The sequence below is a fragment of the Embiotoca jacksoni genome, unplaced genomic scaffold, assembly GCF_022577435.1.
Source record: "Embiotoca jacksoni isolate LCO1_2020_lvr unplaced genomic scaffold, fEmbJac1.0.p SCAF_50, whole genome shotgun sequence".
In the NCBI taxonomy this organism is placed as follows: domain Eukaryota; kingdom Metazoa; phylum Chordata; class Actinopteri; family Embiotocidae; genus Embiotoca; species Embiotoca jacksoni.
This window is the reverse complement of record NW_027185404.1, coordinates 17,224-34,512: the sequence shown is the minus strand read 5'-3', so window position 1 is coordinate 34,512 and position 17,289 is coordinate 17,224.

The following is a 17,289-nucleotide window of genomic DNA, read 5'->3' as shown; positions in this document are numbered from 1 at the left end:
TTAAGCCGTGGCACTGTAATGCAGTTTTATGCTGTATTTGAGCTTCTCTCGCTGAAATAAGGCTGTTTTTGAAACATTGTGTTTCCTGTGAAATTGTCCACACAAAGTGACTTGAAGCCACTTTGTCCATGTATTTTATCCCATTTGCCATAGTACGTCTGAAAAAATTTGTTCGTAAACAATTAGCTTAAGCTGTGGCACTGTAATGCAGGTTTATGCTGTTTTTGAGCTTCTCTCGCTGAGATAAGGCTGTTTTGAAACATTGTGTTTCCTGTGAAATTGTCCACACAAAGTGACGTGAAACCACTTTGTCCTTGTAGTTTATCCCATTTGCCATAGTACTGATGAAGAAATTTGTTCGTAAACACTTAGTTTAAGCCGTGGCACTGTGATGCAGTTTTACATTAGGCTGAGAAAGTGAGACTTGAAATGCTGTTTTCTGTGTAATTGCAGATACAAAGTGAAGCCACTTTGGCCATGTAGTGTATCCCATTTGCTGATGAAGACATTTATTCATAAACACTTAGTTTAAGCCGTGGCACTGTAATGCAGTTTTATGCTGTATTTGAGCTTCTCTCGCTGAGATAAGGCTGTTTTTGAAACATTGTGTTTCCTGTGAAATTGTCCACACAAAGTGACTTGAAGCCACTTTGTCCAAGTAGTTTATCTCATTTGCCATAGTACTGATGAAGAAATTTGTTCGTAAACACTTAGTTTAAGCCGTGGCACTGTAATGCAGTTTTATGCTGTATTTGAGCTTCTCTCGCTGAGATAAGGCTGTTTTTGAAACATTGTGTTTCCTGTGAAATTGTCCACACAAAGTGACGTGAAACCACTTTGTCCTTGTAGTTTATCCCATTTGCCATAGTACTGATGAAGAAATTTGTTCGTAAACACTTAATTTAAGCCGTGGCACTGTAATGCATTTTTATGCTGTTTTTGAGCTTCTCTCGCTGAGATAAGGCTGTTTTTGAAACATTGTGTTTCCTGTGAAATTGTCCACACAAAGTGACTTGAAACCGTTTTGCCCATGTAGTGTATCCCATTTGCCAAAGTTCTGAGTATGAAATTTGTTTGTAAACACTTAGTTTAAGCCGTGGCGCTGTGATGCAGTTTTACATTAGGCTGAGAAAGTGAGACTTGAAATGCTGTTTTCTGTGTAATTGCAGATACAAAGTGAAGCCACTTTGGCCATGTAGTGTATCCCATTTGCTGATGAAGAAATTTGATCGTAAACACTTAGTTTAAGCCGTGGCACTGTAATGCAGTTTTATGCTGTTTTTGAGCTTCTCTCGCTGAGATAAGGCTGTTTTTGAAACATTGATTTCCTGTGAAATTGTCCACACAAAGTGACGTGAAACCACTTTGTCCTTGTAGTTTATCCCATTTGCCATAGTACTGATGAAGAAATTTGTTCGTAAACACTTAATTTAAGCCGTGGCACTGTAACGCATTTTTATGCTGTTTTTGAGCTTCTCTCGCTGAGATAAGGCTGTTTTTGAAACATTGTGTTTCCTGTGAAATTGTCCACACAAAGTGACTTGAAACCACTTTGCCCATGTAGTTTATCCCATTTGCCAAAGTTCTGAGTATGACACTTGTTTGTAAACACTTAGTTTAAGCCGTGGCGCTGCGATGCAGTTTTACATTAGGCTGAGAAAGTGAGACTTGAAATGCTGTTTTCTGTGTAATTGCAGATACAAAGTGAAGCCACTTTGGCCATGTAGTGTATCCCATTTGCTGATAAAGAAATTTGTTCGTAAACACTTAGTTTAAGCCGTGGCACTGTAATGCAGTTTTATGCTGTATTTGAGCTTCTCTCGCTGAAATAAGGCTGTTTTTGAAACATTGTGTTTCCTGTGAAATTGTCCACACAAAGTGACTTGAAGCCACTTTGTCCAAGTAGTTTATCTCATTTGCCATAGTACTGATGAAGAAATTTGTTCGTAAACACTTAGTTTAAGCCGTGGCACTGTAATGCAGTTTTTTGCTGTTTTTGAGCTTCTCTCGCTGAGATAAGGCTGTTTTTGAAACATTGATTTCCTGTGAAATTGTCCACACAAAGTGACTTGAAGCCACTTTGTCCAAGTAGTTTATCTCATTTGCCATAGTACTGATGAAGAAATTTGTTCGTAAACACTTAGTTTAAGCCGTGGCACTGTAATGCAGTTTTATGCTGTATTTGAGCTTCTCTCGCTGAAATAAGGCTGTTTTTGAAACATTGTGTTTCCTGTGAAATTGTCCACACAAAGTGACTTGAAGCCACTTTGTCCATGTATTTTATCCCATTTGCCATAGTACGTCTGAAAAAATTTGTTCGTAAACAATTAGCTTAAGCTGTGGCACTGTAATGCAGGTTTATGCTGTTTTTGAGCTTCTCTCGCTGAGATAAGGCTGTTTTTGAAACATTGTGTTTCCTGTGAAATTGTCCACACAAAGTGACGTGAAACCACTTTGTCCTTGTAGTTTATCCCATTTGCCATAGTACTGATGAAGAAATTTGTTCGTAAACACTTAGTTTAAGCCGTGGCACTGTGATGCAGTTTTACATTAGGCTGAGAAAGTGAGACTTGAAATGCTGTTTTCTGTGTAATTGCAGATACAAAGTGAAGCCACTTTGGCCATGTAGTGTATCCCATTTGCTGATGAAGACATTTATTCATAAACACTTAGTTTAAGCCGTGGCACTGTAATGCAGTTTTATGCTGTATTTGAGCTTCTCTCGCTGAGATAAGGCTGTTTTTGAAACATTGTGTTTCCTGTGAAATTGTCCACACAAAGTGACTTGAAGCCACTTTGTCCAAGTAGTTTATCTCATTTGCCATAGTACTGATGAAGAAATTTGTTCGTAAACACTTAGTTTAAGCCGTGGCACTGTAATGCAGTTTTATGCTGTATTTGAGCTTCTCTCGCTGAGATAAGGCTGTTTTTGAAACATTGTGTTTCCTGTGAAATTGTCCACACAAAGTGACGTGAAACCACTTTGTCCTTGTAGTTTATCCCATTTGCCATAGTACTGATGAAGAAATTTGTTCGTAAACACTTAATTTAAGCCGTGGCACTGTAATGCATTTTTATGCTGTTTTTGAGCTTCTCTCGCTGAGATAAGGCTGTTTTTGAAACATTGTGTTTCCTGTGAAATTGTCCACACAAAGTGACTTGAAGCCACTTTGTCCATGTATTTTATCCCATTTGCCATAGTACGTCTGAAAAAATTTGTTCGTAAACAATTAGCTTAAGCCGTGGCACTGTAATGCAGTTTTATGCTGTTTTTGAGCTTCTCTCGCTGAGATAAGGCTGTTTTTGAAACATTGTGTTTCCTGTGAAATTGTCCACACAAAGTGACTTGAAACCGTTTTGCCCATGTAGTGTATCCCATTTGCCAAAGTTCTGAGTATGAAATTTGTTTGTAAACACTTAGTTTAAGCCGTGGCGCTGTGATGCAGTTTTACATTAGGCTGAGAAAGTGAGACTTGAAATGCTGTTTTCTGTGTAATTGCAGATACAAAGTGAAGCCACTTTGGCCATGTAGTGTATCCCATTTGCTGATGAAGAAATTTGATCGTAAACACTTAGTTTAAGCCGTGGCACTGTAATGCAGTTTTATGCTGTTTTTGAGCTTCTCTCGCTGAGATAAGGCTGTTTTTGAAACATTGATTTCCTGTGAAATTGTTCACACAAAGTGACTTGAAGCCACTTTGTCCATGTATTTTATCCCATTTGCCATAGTACGTCTGAAAAAATTTGTTCGTAAACAATTAGCTTAAGCTGTGGCACTGTAAAGCAGGTTTATGCTGTTTTTGAGCTTCTCTCGCTGAGATAAGGCTGTTTTTGAAACATTGTGTTTCCTGTGAAATTGTTCACACAAAGTGACTTGAAGCCACTTTGTCCAAGTAGTTTATCTCATTTGCCATAGTACTGATGAAGAAATTTGTTCGTAAACACTTAGTTTAAGCCGTGGCACTGTAATGCAGTTTTATGCTGTATTTGAGCTTCTCTCGCTGAGATAAGGCTGTTTTTGAAACATTGTGTTTCCTGTGAAATTGTCCACACAAAGTGACGTGAAACCACTTTGTCCTTGTAGTTTATCCCATTTGCCATAGTACTGATGAAGAAATTTGTTCGTAAACACTTAATTTAAGCCGTGGCACTGTAATGCATTTTTATGCTGTTTTTGAGCTTCTCTCGCTGAGATAAGGCTGTTTTTGAAACATTGTGTTTCCTGTGAAATTGTCCACACAAAGTGACTTGAAACCGTTTTGCCCATGTAGTGTATCCCATTTGCCAAAGTTCTGAGTATGAAATTTGTTTGTAAACACTTAGTTTAAGCCGTGGCGCTGTGATGCAGTTTTACATTAGGCTGAGAAAGTGAGACTTGAAATGCTGTTTTCTGTGTAATTGCAGATACAAAGTGAAGCCACTTTGGCCATGTAGTGTATCCCATTTGCTGATGAAGAAATTTGATCGTAAACACTTAGTTTAAGCCGTGGCACTGTAATGCAGTTTTATGCTGTTTTTGAGCTTCTCTCGCTGAGATAAGGCTGTTTTTGAAACATTGATTTCCTGTGAAATTGTCCACACAAAGTGACGTGAAACCACTTTGTCCTTGTAGTTTATCCCATTTGCCATAGTACTGATGAAGAAATTTGTTCGTAAACACTTAATTTAAGCCGTGGCACTGTAACGCATTTTTATGCTGTTTTTGAGCTTCTCTCGCTGAGATAAGGCTGTTTTTGAAACATTGTGTTTCCTGTGAAATTGTCCACACAAAGTGACTTGAAACCACTTTGCCCATGTAGTTTATCCCATTTGCCAAAGTTCTGAGTATGACACTTGTTTGTAAACACTTAGTTTAAGCCGTGGCGCTGCGATGCAGTTTTACATTAGGCTGAGAAAGTGAGACTTGAAATGCTGTTTTCTGTGTAATTGCAGATACAAAGTGAAGCCACTTTGGCCATGTAGTGTATCCCATTTGCTGATAAAGAAATTTGTTCGTAAACACTTAGTTTAAGCCGTGGCACTGTAATGCAGTTTTATGCTGTATTTGAGCTTCTCTCGCTGAAATAAGGCTGTTTTTGAAACATTGTGTTTCCTGTGAAATTGTCCACACAAAGTGACTTGAAGCCACTTTGTCCAAGTAGTTTATCTCATTTGCCATAGTACTGATGAAGAAATTTGTTCGTAAACACTTAGTTTAAGCCGTGGCACTGTAATGCAGTTTTTTGCTGTTTTTGAGCTTCTCTCGCTGAGATAAGGCTGTTTTTGAAACATTGATTTCCTGTGAAATTGTCCACACAAAGTGACTTGAAGCCACTTTGTCCAAGTAGTTTATCTCATTTGCCATAGTACTGATGAAGAAATTTGTTCGTAAACACTTAGTTTAAGCCGTGGCACTGTAATGCAGTTTTATGCTGTATTTGAGCTTCTCTCGCTGAAATAAGGCTGTTTTTGAAACATTGTGTTTCCTGTGAAATTGTCCACACAAAGTGACTTGAAGCCACTTTGTCCATGTATTTTATCCCATTTGCCATAGTACGTCTGAAAAAATTTGTTCGTAAACAATTAGCTTAAGCTGTGGCACTGTAATGCAGGTTTATGCTGTTTTTGAGCTTCTCTCGCTGAGATAAGGCTGTTTTTGAAACATTGTGTTTCCTGTGAAATTGTCCACACAAAGTGACGTGAAACCACTTTGTCCTTGTAGTTTATCCCATTTGCCATAGTACTGATGAAGAAATTTGTTCGTAAACACTTAGTTTAAGCCGTGGCACTGTGATGCAGTTTTACATTAGGCTGAGAAAGTGAGACTTGAAATGCTGTTTTCTGTGTAATTGCAGATACAAAGTGAAGCCACTTTGGCCATGTAGTGTATCCCATTTGCTGATGAAGACATTTATTCATAAACACTTAGTTTAAGCCGTGGCACTGTAATGCAGTTTTATGCTGTATTTGAGCTTCTCTCGCTGAGATAAGGCTGTTTTTGAAACATTGTGTTTCCTGTGAAATTGTCCACACAAAGTGACTTGAAGCCACTTTGTCCAAGTAGTTTATCTCATTTGCCATAGTACTGATGAAGAAATTTGTTCGTAAACACTTAGTTTAAGCCGTGGCACTGTAATGCAGTTTTATGCTGTATTTGAGCTTCTCTCGCTGAGATAAGGCTGTTTTTGAAACATTGTGTTTCCTGTGAAATTGTCCACACAAAGTGACGTGAAACCACTTTGTCCTTGTAGTTTATCCCATTTGCCATAGTACTGATGAAGAAATTTGTTCGTAAACACTTAATTTAAGCCGTGGCACTGTAATGCATTTTTATGCTGTTTTTGAGCTTCTCTCGCTGAGATAAGGCTGTTTTTGAAACATTGTGTTTCCTGTGAAATTGTCCACACAAAGTGACTTGAAGCCACTTTGTCCATGTATTTTATCCCATTTGCCATAGTACGTCTGAAAAAATTTGTTCGTAAACAATTAGCTTAAGCCGTGGCACTGTAATGCAGTTTTATGCTGTTTTTGAGCTTCTCTCGCTGAGATAAGGCTGTTTTTGAAACATTGTGTTTCCTGTGAAATTGTCCACACAAAGTGACTTGAAACCGTTTTGCCCATGTAGTGTATCCCATTTGCCAAAGTTCTGAGTATGAAATTTGTTTGTAAACACTTAGTTTAAGCCGTGGCGCTGTGATGCAGTTTTACATTAGGCTGAGAAAGTGAGACTTGAAATGCTGTTTTCTGTGTAATTGCAGATACAAAGTGAAGCCACTTTGGCCATGTAGTGTATCCCATTTGCTGATGAAGAAATTTGATCGTAAACACTTAGTTTAAGCCGTGGCACTGTAATGCAGTTTTATGCTGTTTTTGAGCTTCTCTCGCTGAGATAAGGCTGTTTTTGAAACATTGATTTCCTGTGAAATTGTTCACACAAAGTGACTTGAAGCCACTTTGTCCATGTATTTTATCCCATTTGCCATAGTACGTCTGAAAAAATTTGTTCGTAAACAATTAGCTTAAGCTGTGGCACTGTAAAGCAGGTTTATGCTGTTTTTGAGCTTCTCTCGCTGAGATAAGGCTGTTTTTGAAACATTGTGTTTCCTGTGAAATTGTTCACACAAAGTGACTTGAAGCCACTTTGTCCAAGTAGTTTATCTCATTTGCCATAGTACTGATGAAGAAATTTGTTCGTAAACACTTAGTTTAAGCCGTGGCACTGTAATGCAGTTTTATGCTGTTTTTGAGCTTCTCTCGCTGAGATAAGGCTGTTTTTGAAACATTGATTTCCTGTGAAATTGTCCACACAAAGTGACTTGAAACCGCTTTGCCCATGTAGTGTATCCCATTTGCCAAAGTTCTGAGTATGAAACTTGTTTGTAAACACTTAGTTTAAGCCGTGGCGCTGTGATGCAGTTTTACATTAGGCTGAGAAAGTGAGACTTGAAATGCTGTTTTCTGTGTAATTGCAGATACAAAGTGAAGCCACTTTGGCCATGTAGTGTATCCCATTTGCTGATGAAGAAATTTGTTCGTAAACACTTAGTTTAAGCCGTGGCACTGTAATGCAGTTTTATGCTGTATTTGAGCTTCTCTCGCTGAGATAAGGCTGTTTTTGAAACATTGTGTTTCCTGTGAAATTGTCCACACAAAGTGACTTGAAGCCACTTTGTCCATGTATTTTATACCATTTGCCATAGTACGTCTGAAAAAATTTGTTCGTAAACAATTAGCTTAAGCCGTGGCACTGCAATGCAGTTTTATGCTGTTTTTGAGCTTCTCTCGCGGAGATAAGGCTGTTTTTGAAACATTGTGTTTCCTGTGAAATTGTCCACACAAAGTGACGTGAAACCACTTTGTCCTTGTAGTTTATCCCATTTGCCATAGTACTGATGAAGAAATTTGTTCGTAAACACTTAATTTAAGCCGTGGCACTGTAATGCATTTTTATTCTGTTTTTGAGCTTCTCTCACTGAGATAAGGCTGTTTTTGAAACATTGTGTTTCCTGTGAAATTGTCCACACAAAGTGACTTGAAACCACTTTGCCCATGTAGTTTATCCCATTTGCCAAAGTTCTGAGTATGACACTTGTTTGTAAACACTTAGTTTAAGCCGTGGCGCTGTGATGCAGTTTTACATTAGGCTGAGAAAGTGAGACTTGAAATGCTGTTTTCTGTGTAATTGCAGATACAAAGTGAAGCCACTTTGGCCATGTAGTGTATCCCATTTGCTGATGAAGAAATTTGTTCGTAAACACTTAGTTTAAGCCGTGGCACTGTAATGCAGTTTTATGCTGTATTTGAGCTTCTCTCGCTGAGATAAGGCTGTTTTTGAAACATTGTGTTTCCTGTGAAATTGTCCACACAAAGTGACGTGAAACCACTTTGTCCTTGTAGTTTATCCCATTTGCCATAGTACTGATGAAGAAATTTGTTCGTAAACACTTAATTTAAGCCGTGGCACTGTAATGCATTTTTATGCTGTTTTTGAGCTTCTCTCGCTGAGATAAGGCTGTTTTTGAAACATTGTGTTTCCTGTGAAATTGTCCACACAAAGTGACTTGAAACCACTTTGTCCAAGTAGTTTATCTCATTTGCCATAGTACTGATGAAGAAATTTGTTCGTAAACACTTAGTTTAAGCCGTGGCACTGTAATGCAGTTTTATGCTGTATTTGAGCTTCTCTCGCTGAAATAAGGCTGTTTTTGAAACATTGTGTTTCCTGTGAAATTGTCCACACAAAGTGACTTGAAGCCACTTTGTCCAAGTAGTTTATCTCATTTGCCATAGTACTGATGAAGAAATTTGTTCGTAAACACTTAGTTTAAGCCGTGGCACTGTAATGCAGTTTTTTGCTGTTTTTGAGCTTCTCTCGCTGAGATAAGGCTGTTTTTGAAACATTGATTTCCTGTGAAATTGTCCACACAAAGTGACTTGAAGCCACTTTGTCCAAGTAGTTTATCTCATTTGCCATAGTACTGATGAAGAAATTTGTTCGGAAACACTTAGTTTAAGCCGTGGCACTGTAATGCAGTTTTATGCTGTATTTGAGCTTCTCTCGCTGAAATAAGGCTGTTTTTGAAACATTGTGTTTCCTGTGAAATTGTCCACACAAAGTGACTTGAAGCCACTTTGTCCATGTATTTTATCCCATTTGCCATAGTACGTCTGAAAAAATTTGTTCGTAAACAATTAGCTTAAGCTGTGGCACTGTAATGCAGGTTTATGCTGTTTTTGAGCTTCTCTCGCTGAGATAAGGCTGTTTTTGAAACATTGTGTTTCCTGTGAAATTGTCCACACAAAGTGACGTGAAACCACTTTGTCCTTGTAGTTTATCCCATTTGCCATAGTACTGATGAAGAAATTTGTTCGTAAACACTTAGTTTAAGCCGTGGCACTGTGATGCAGTTTTACATTAGGCTGAGAAAGTGAGACTTGAAATGCTGTTTTCTGTGTAATTGCAGATACAAAGTGAAGCCACTTTGGCCATGTAGTGTATCCCATTTGCTGATGAAGACATTTATTCATAAACACTTAGTTTAAGCCGTGGCACTGTAATGCAGTTTTATGCTGTATTTGAGCTTCTCTCGCTGAGATAAGGCTGTTTTTGAAACATTGTGTTTCCTGTGAAATTGTCCACACAAAGTGACGTGAAACCACTTTGTCCTTGTAGTTTATCCCATTTGCCATAGTACTGATGAAGAAATTTGTTCGTAAACACTTAATTTAAGCCGTGGCACTGTAATGCATTTTTATGCTGTTTTTGAGCTTCTCTCGCTGAGATAAGGCTGTTTTTGAAACATTGTGTTTCCTGTGAAATTGTCCACACAAAGTGACTTGAAGCCACTTTGTCCATGTATTTTATCCCATTTGCCATAGTACGTCTGAAAAAATTTGTTCGTAAACAATTAGCTTAAGCCGTGGCACTGTAATGCAGTTTTATGCTGTTTTTGAGCTTCTCTCGCTGAGATAAGGCTGTTTTTGAAACATTGTGTTTCCTGTGAAATTGTCCACACAAAGTCACTTGAAACCGTTTTGCCCATGTAGTGTATCCCATTTGCCAAAGTTCTGAGTATGAAATTTGTTTGTAAACACTTAGTTTAAGCCGTGGCGCTGTGATGCAGTTTTACATTAGGCTGAGAAAGTGAGACTTGAAATGCTGTTTTCTGTGTAATTGCAGATACAAAGTGAAGCCACTTTGGCCATGTAGTGTATCCCATTTGCTGATGAAGAAATTTGTTCGTAAACACTTAGTTTAAGCCGTGGCACTGTAATGCAGTTTTATGCTGTATTTGAGCTTCTCTCGCTGAGATAAGGCTGTTTTTGAAACATTGTGTTTCCTGTGAAATTGTCCACACAAAGTGACTTGAAGCCACTTTGTCCAAGTAGTTTATCTCATTTGCCATAGTACTGATGAAGAAACTTGTTCGTAAACACTTAGTTTAAGCCGTGGCACTGTAATGCAGTTTTATGCTGTTTTTGAGCTTCTCTCGCTGAGATAAGGCTGTTTTTGAAACATTGATTTCCTGTGAAATTGTTCACACAAAGTGACTTGAAGCCACTTTGTCCATGTATTTTATCCCATTTGCCATAGTACGTCTGAAAAAATTTGTTCGTAAACAATTAGCTTAAGCTGTGGCACTGTAATGCAGGTTTATGCTGTTTTTGAGCTTCTCTCGCTGAGATAAGGCTGTTTTTGAAACATTGTGTTTCCTGTGAAATTGTCCACACAAAGTGACGTGAAACCACTTTGTCCTTGTAGTTTATCCCATTTGCCATAGTACTGATGAAGAAATTTGTTCGTAAACACTTAGTTTAAGCCGTGGCACTGTGATGCAGTTTTACATTAGGCTGAGAAAGTGAGACTTGAAATGCTGTTTTCTGTGTAATTGCAGATACAAAGTGAAGCCACTTTGGCCATGTAGTGTATCCCATTTGCTGATGAAGACATTTATTCATAAACACTTAGTTTAAGCCGTGGCACTGTAATGCAGTTTTATGCTGTATTTGAGCTTCTCTCGCTGAGATAAGGCTGTTTTTGAAACATTGTGTTTCCATTGAAATTGTCCACACAAAGTGACTTGAAACCGCTTTGCCCATGTAATGTATCCCATTTGCCAAAGTTCTGAGTCTGAAACTTGCTTGTAAACACTTACTTTAAGCCGTGGCGCTGTGATGCAGTTTTACATTAGGCTGAGAAAGTGAGACTTGAAATGCTGTTTTCTGTGTAATTGCAGATACAAAGTGAAGCCACTTTGGCCATGTAGTGTATCCCATTTGCTAATGAAGAAATTTGATCGTAAACACTTAGTTTAAGCCGTGGCACTGTAATGCAGTTTTATGCTGTTTTTGAGCTTCTCTCGCTGAGATAAGGCTGTTTTTGAAACATTGATTTCCTGTGAAATTGTTCACACAAAGTGACTTGAAGCCACTTTGTCCATGTATTTTATCCCATTTGCCATAGTACGTCTGAAAAAAGTTGTTCGTAAACAATTAGCTTAAGCTGTGGCACTGTAAAGCAGGTTTATGCTGTTTTTGAGCTTCTCTCGCTGAGATAAGGCTGTTTTTGAAACATTGTGTTTCCTGTGAAATTGTTCACACAAAGTGACTTGAAGCCACTTTGTCCAAGTAGTTTATCTCATTTGCCATAGTACTGATGAAGAAATTTGTTCGTAAACACTTAGTTTAAGCCGTGGCACTGTAATGCAGTTTTATGCTGTTTTTGAGCTTCTCTCGCTGAGGTAAGGCTGTTTTTGAAACATTGATTTCCTGTGAAATTGTCCACACAAAGTGACTTGAAACCGCTTTGCCCATGTAGTGTATCCCATTTGCCAAAGTTCTGAGTATGAAACTTGTTTGTAAACACTTAGTTTAAGCCGTGGCGCTGTGATGCAGTTTTACATTAGGCTGAGAAAGTGAGACTTGAAATGCTGTTTTCTGTGTAATTGCAGATACAAAGTGAAGCCACTTTGGCCATGTAGTGTATCCCATTTGCTGATGAAGAAATTTGTTCGTAAACACTTAGTTTAAGCCGTGGCACTGTAATGCAGTTTTATGCTGTATTTGAGCTTCTCTCGCTGAGATAAGGCTGTTTTTGAAACATTGTGTTTCCTGTGAAATTGTCCACACAAAGTGACTTGAAGCCACTTTGTCCATGTATTTTATACCATTTGCCATAGTACGTCTGAAAAAATTTGTTCGTAAACAATTAGCTTAAGCCGTGGCACTGCAATGCAGTTTTATGCTGTTTTTGAGCTTCTCTCGCGGAGATAAGGCTGTTTTTGAAACATTGTGTTTCCTGTGAAATTGTCCACACAAAGTGACGTGAAACCACTTTGTCCTTGTAGTTTATCCCATTTGCCATAGTACTGATGAAGAAATTTGTTCGTAAACACTTAATTTAAGCCGTGGCACTGTAATGCATTTTTATTCTGTTTTTGAGCTTCTCTCACTGAGATAAGGCTGTTTTTGAAACATTGTGTTTCCTGTGAAATTGTCCACACAAAGTGACTTGAAACCACTTTGCCCATGTAGTTTATCCCATTTGCCAAAGTTCTGAGTATGACACTTGTTTGTAAACACTTAGTTTAAGCCGTGGCGCTGTGATGCAGTTTTACATTAGGCTGAGAAAGTGAGACTTGAAATGCTGTTTTCTGTGTAATTGCAGATACAAAGTGAAGCCACTTTGGCCATGTAGTGTATCCCATTTGCTGATGAAGAAATTTGTTCGTAAACACTTAGTTTAAGCCGTGGCACTGTAATGCAGTTTTATGCTGTATTTGAGCTTCTCTCGCTGAGATAAGGCTGTTTTTGAAACATTGTGTTTCCTGTGAAATTGTCCACACAAAGTGACGTGAAACCACTTTGTCCTTGTAGTTTATCCCATTTGCCATAGTACTGATGAAGAAATTTGTTCGTAAACACTTAATTTAAGCCGTGGCACTGTAATGCATTTTTATGCTGTTTTTGAGCTTCTCTCGCTGAGATAAGGCTGTTTTTGAAACATTGTGTTTCCTGTGAAATTGTCCACACAAAGTGACTTGAAACCACTTTGTCCAAGTAGTTTATCTCATTTGCCATAGTACTGATGAAGAAATTTGTTCGTAAACACTTAGTTTAAGCCGTGGCACTGTAATGCAGTTTTATGCTGTTTTTGAGCTTCTCTCACTGAGATAAGGCTGTTTTTGAAACATTGTGTTTCCTGTGAAATTGTCCACACAAAGTGACATGAAGCCACTTTGTCCATGTATTTTATCCCATTTGCCATAGTACGTCTGAAAAAATTTGTTCGTAAACAATTAGCTTAAGCCGTGGCACTGTAATGCAGGTTTATGCTGTTTTTGAGCTTCTCTCGCTGAGATAAGGCTGTTTTTGAAACATTGTGTTTCCTGTGAAATTGTCCACACAAAGTGACGTGAAACCACTTTGTCCTTGTAGTTTATCCCATTTGCCATAGTACTGATGAAGAAATTTGTTCGTAAACACTTAATTTAAGCCGTGGCACTGTAATGCAGGTTTATGCTGTTTTTGAGCTTCTCTCGCTGAGATAAGGCTGTTTTTGAAACATTGTGTTTCCTGTGAAATTGTCCACACAAAGTGATGTGAAACCACTTTGTCCTTGTAGTTTATCCCATTTGCCATAGTACTGATGAAGAAATTTGTTCGTAAACACTTAATTTAAGCCGTGGCACTGTAATGCAGTTTTATGCTGTATTTGAGCTTCTCTCGCTGAGATAAGGCTGTTTTTGAAACATTGTGTTTCCTGTGAAATTGTCCACACAAAGTGACTTGAAGCCACTTTGTCCAAGTAGTTTATCTCATTTGCCATAGTACTGATGAAGAAATTTGTTCGTAAACACTTAGTTTAAGCCGTGGCACTGTAATGCAGTTTTATGCTGTTTTTGAGCTTCTCTCGCTGAGATAAGGCTGTTTTTGAAACATTGTGTTTCCTGTGAAATTGTCCACAGAAAGTGACTTGAAGCCACTTTGCCCATGTAGTTTATCCCATTTGCCAAAGTTCTGAGTATGACACTTGTTTGTAAACACTTAGTTTAAGCCGTGGCGCTGTGATGCAGTTTTACATTAGGCTGAGAAAGTGAGACTTGAAATGCTGTTTTCTGTGTAATTGCAGATACAAAGTGAAGCCACTTTGGCCATGTAGTGTATCCCATTTGCTGATAAAGAAATTTGTTCGTAAACACTTAGTTTAAGCCGTGGCACTGTAATGCAGTTTTATGCTGTATTTGAGCTTCCCTCGCTGAGATTAGGCTGTTTTTGAAACATTGTGTTTCCTGTGAAATTGTCCACACAAAGTGACTTGAAGCCACTTTGTCCAAGTAGTTTATCTCATTTGCCATAGTACTGATGAAGAAATTTGTTCGTAAACACTTAGTTTAAGCCGTGGCACTATAATGCAGTTTTATGCTGTAGTTGAGCTTCTCTCGCTGAGATAAGGCTGTTTTTGAAACATTGTTTTTCCTGTGAAATTGTCCACACAAAGTGACTTGAAGCCACTTTGTCCATGTCTTTTATCCCATTTGCCATAGTACGTCTGAAAAAATTTGTTCGTAAACAATTAGCTTAAGCCGTGGAACTGTAATGCAGTTTTATGCTGTTTTTGAGCTTCTCTCGCTGAGATAAGGCTGTTTTTGAAACATTGTGTTTCCTGTGAAATTGTCCACACAAAGTGACTTGAAACCACTTTGTTCATGTAGTTTATCCCATTTGCCATAGGTCTGAGTATGAAACTTGTTTGTAAACACTTAGTTTAAGCCGTGGCGCTGTGATGCTGTTTTACATTAGGCTGAGAAAGTGAGACTTGAAATGCTGTTTTCTGTGTAATTGCAGATACAAAGTGAAGCCACTTTGGCCATGTAGTGTATCCCATTTGCTGATAAAGAAATTTGTTCGTAAACACTTAGTTTAAGCCGTGGCACTATAATGCAGTTTTATGCTGTATTTGAGCTTCTCTCGCTGAGATAAGGCTGTTTTTGAAACATTGTGTTTCCTGTGAAATTGTCCACACAAAGTGACTTGAAGCCACTTTGTCCAAGTAGTTTATCTCATTTGCCATAATACTGATGAAGAAATTTGTTCGTAAACACTTAGTTTAAGCCATGGCACTGTAATGCAGTTTTATGCTGTTTTTGAGCTTCTCTCGCTGAGATAAGGCTGTTTTTGAAACATTGTGTTTCCTGTGAAATTGTCCACACAAAGTGACTTGAAGCCACTTTGTCCATGTATTTTATACCATTTGCCATAGTACGTCTGAAAAAATTTGTTCGTAAACAATTAGCTTAAGCCGTGGCACTGTTGTATCCCATTTGCTGATAAAGAAATTTGTTCGTAAACACTTAGTTTAAGCCGTGGCACTGTAATGCAGTTTTATGCTGTATTTGAGCTTCCCTCGCTGAGATAAGGCTGTTTTTGAAACATTGTGTTTCCTGTGAAATTGTCCACACAAAGTGACTTGAAGCCACTTTGTCCAAGTAGTTTATCTCATTTGCCATAGTACTGATGAAGAAATTTGTTCGTAAACACTTAGTTTAAGCCGTGGCACTATAATGCAGTTTTATGCTGTAGTTGAGCTTCTCTCGCTGAGATAAGGCTGTTTTTGAAACATTGTGTTTCCTGTGAAATTGTCCACACAAAGTGACTTGAAGCCACTTTGTCCATGTCTTTTATCCCATTTGCCATAGTACGTCTGAAAAAATTTGTTCGTAAACAATTAGCTTAAGCCGTGGAACTGTAATGCAGTTTTATGCTGTTTTTGAGCTTCTCTCGCTGAGATAAGGCTGTTTTTGAAACATTGTGTTTCCTGTGAAATTGTCCACACAAAGTGACTTGAAACCACTTTGTTCATGTAGTTTATCCCATTTGCCATAGGTCTGAGTATGAAACTTGTTTGTAAACACTTAGTTTAAGCCGTGGCGCTGTGATGCTGTTTTACATTAGGCTGAGAAAGTGAGACTTGAAATGCTGTTTTCTGTGTAATTGCAGATACAAAGTGAAGCCACTTTGGCCATGTAGTGTATCCCATTTGCTGATAAAGAAATTTGTTCGTAAACACTTAGTTTAAGCCGTGGCACTATAATGCAGTTTTATGCTGTATTTGAGCTTCTCTCGCTGAGATAAGGCTGTTTTTGAAACATTGTGTTTCCTGTGACATTGTCCACACAAAGTGACTTGAAGCCACTTTGTCCAAGTAGTTTATCTCATTTGCCATAATACTGATGAAGAAATTTGTTCGTAAACACTTAGTTTAAGCCATGGCACTGTAATGCAGTTTTATGCTGTTTTTGAGCTTCTCTCGCTGAGATAAGGCTGTTTTTGAAACATTGTGTTTCCTGTGAAATTGTCCACACAAAGTGACGTGAAACCACTTTGTCCTTGTAGTTTATCCCATTTGCCATAGTACTGATGAAGAAATTTGTTCGTAAACACTTAATTTAAGCCGTGGCACTGTAATGCATTTTTATGCTGTTTTTGAGCTTCTCTCGCTGAGATAAGGCTGTTTTTGAAACATTGTGTTTCCTGTGAAATTGTCCACACAAAGTGACTTGAAACCACTTTGTCCAAGTAGTTTATCTCATTTGCCATAGTACTGATGAAGAAATTTGTTCGTAAACACTTAGTTTAAGCCGTGGCACTGTAATGCAGTTTTATGCTGTTTTTGAGCTTCTCTCACTGAGATAAGGCTGTTTTTGAAACATTGTTTCCTGTGAAATTGTCCACACAAAGTGACATGAAGCCACTTTGTCCATGTATTTTATCCCATTTGCCATAGTACGTCTGAAAAAATTTGTTCGTAAACAATTAGCTTAAGCCGTGGCACTGTAATGCAGGTTTATGCTGTTTTTGAGCTTCTCTCGCTGAGATAAGGCTGTTTTTGAAACATTGTGTTTCCTGTGAAATTGTCCACACAAAGTGACGTGAAACCACTTTGTCCTTGTAGTTTATCCCATTTGCCATAGTACTGATGAAGAAATTTGTTCGTAAACACTTAATTTAAGCCGTGGCACTGTAATGCAGGTTTATGCTGTTTTTGAGCTTCTCTCGCTGAGATAAGGCTGTTTTTGAAACATTGTGTTTCCTGTGAAATTGTCCACACAAAGTGATGTGAAACCACTTTGTCCTTGTAGTTTATCCCATTTGCCATAGTACTGATGAAGAAATTTGTTCGTAAACACTTAGTTTAAGCCGTGGCACTGTAATGCAGTTTTATGCTGTTTTTGAGCTTCTCTCACTGAGATAAGGCTGTTTTTGAAACATTGTGTTTCCTGTGAAATTGTCCACACAAAGTGACATGAA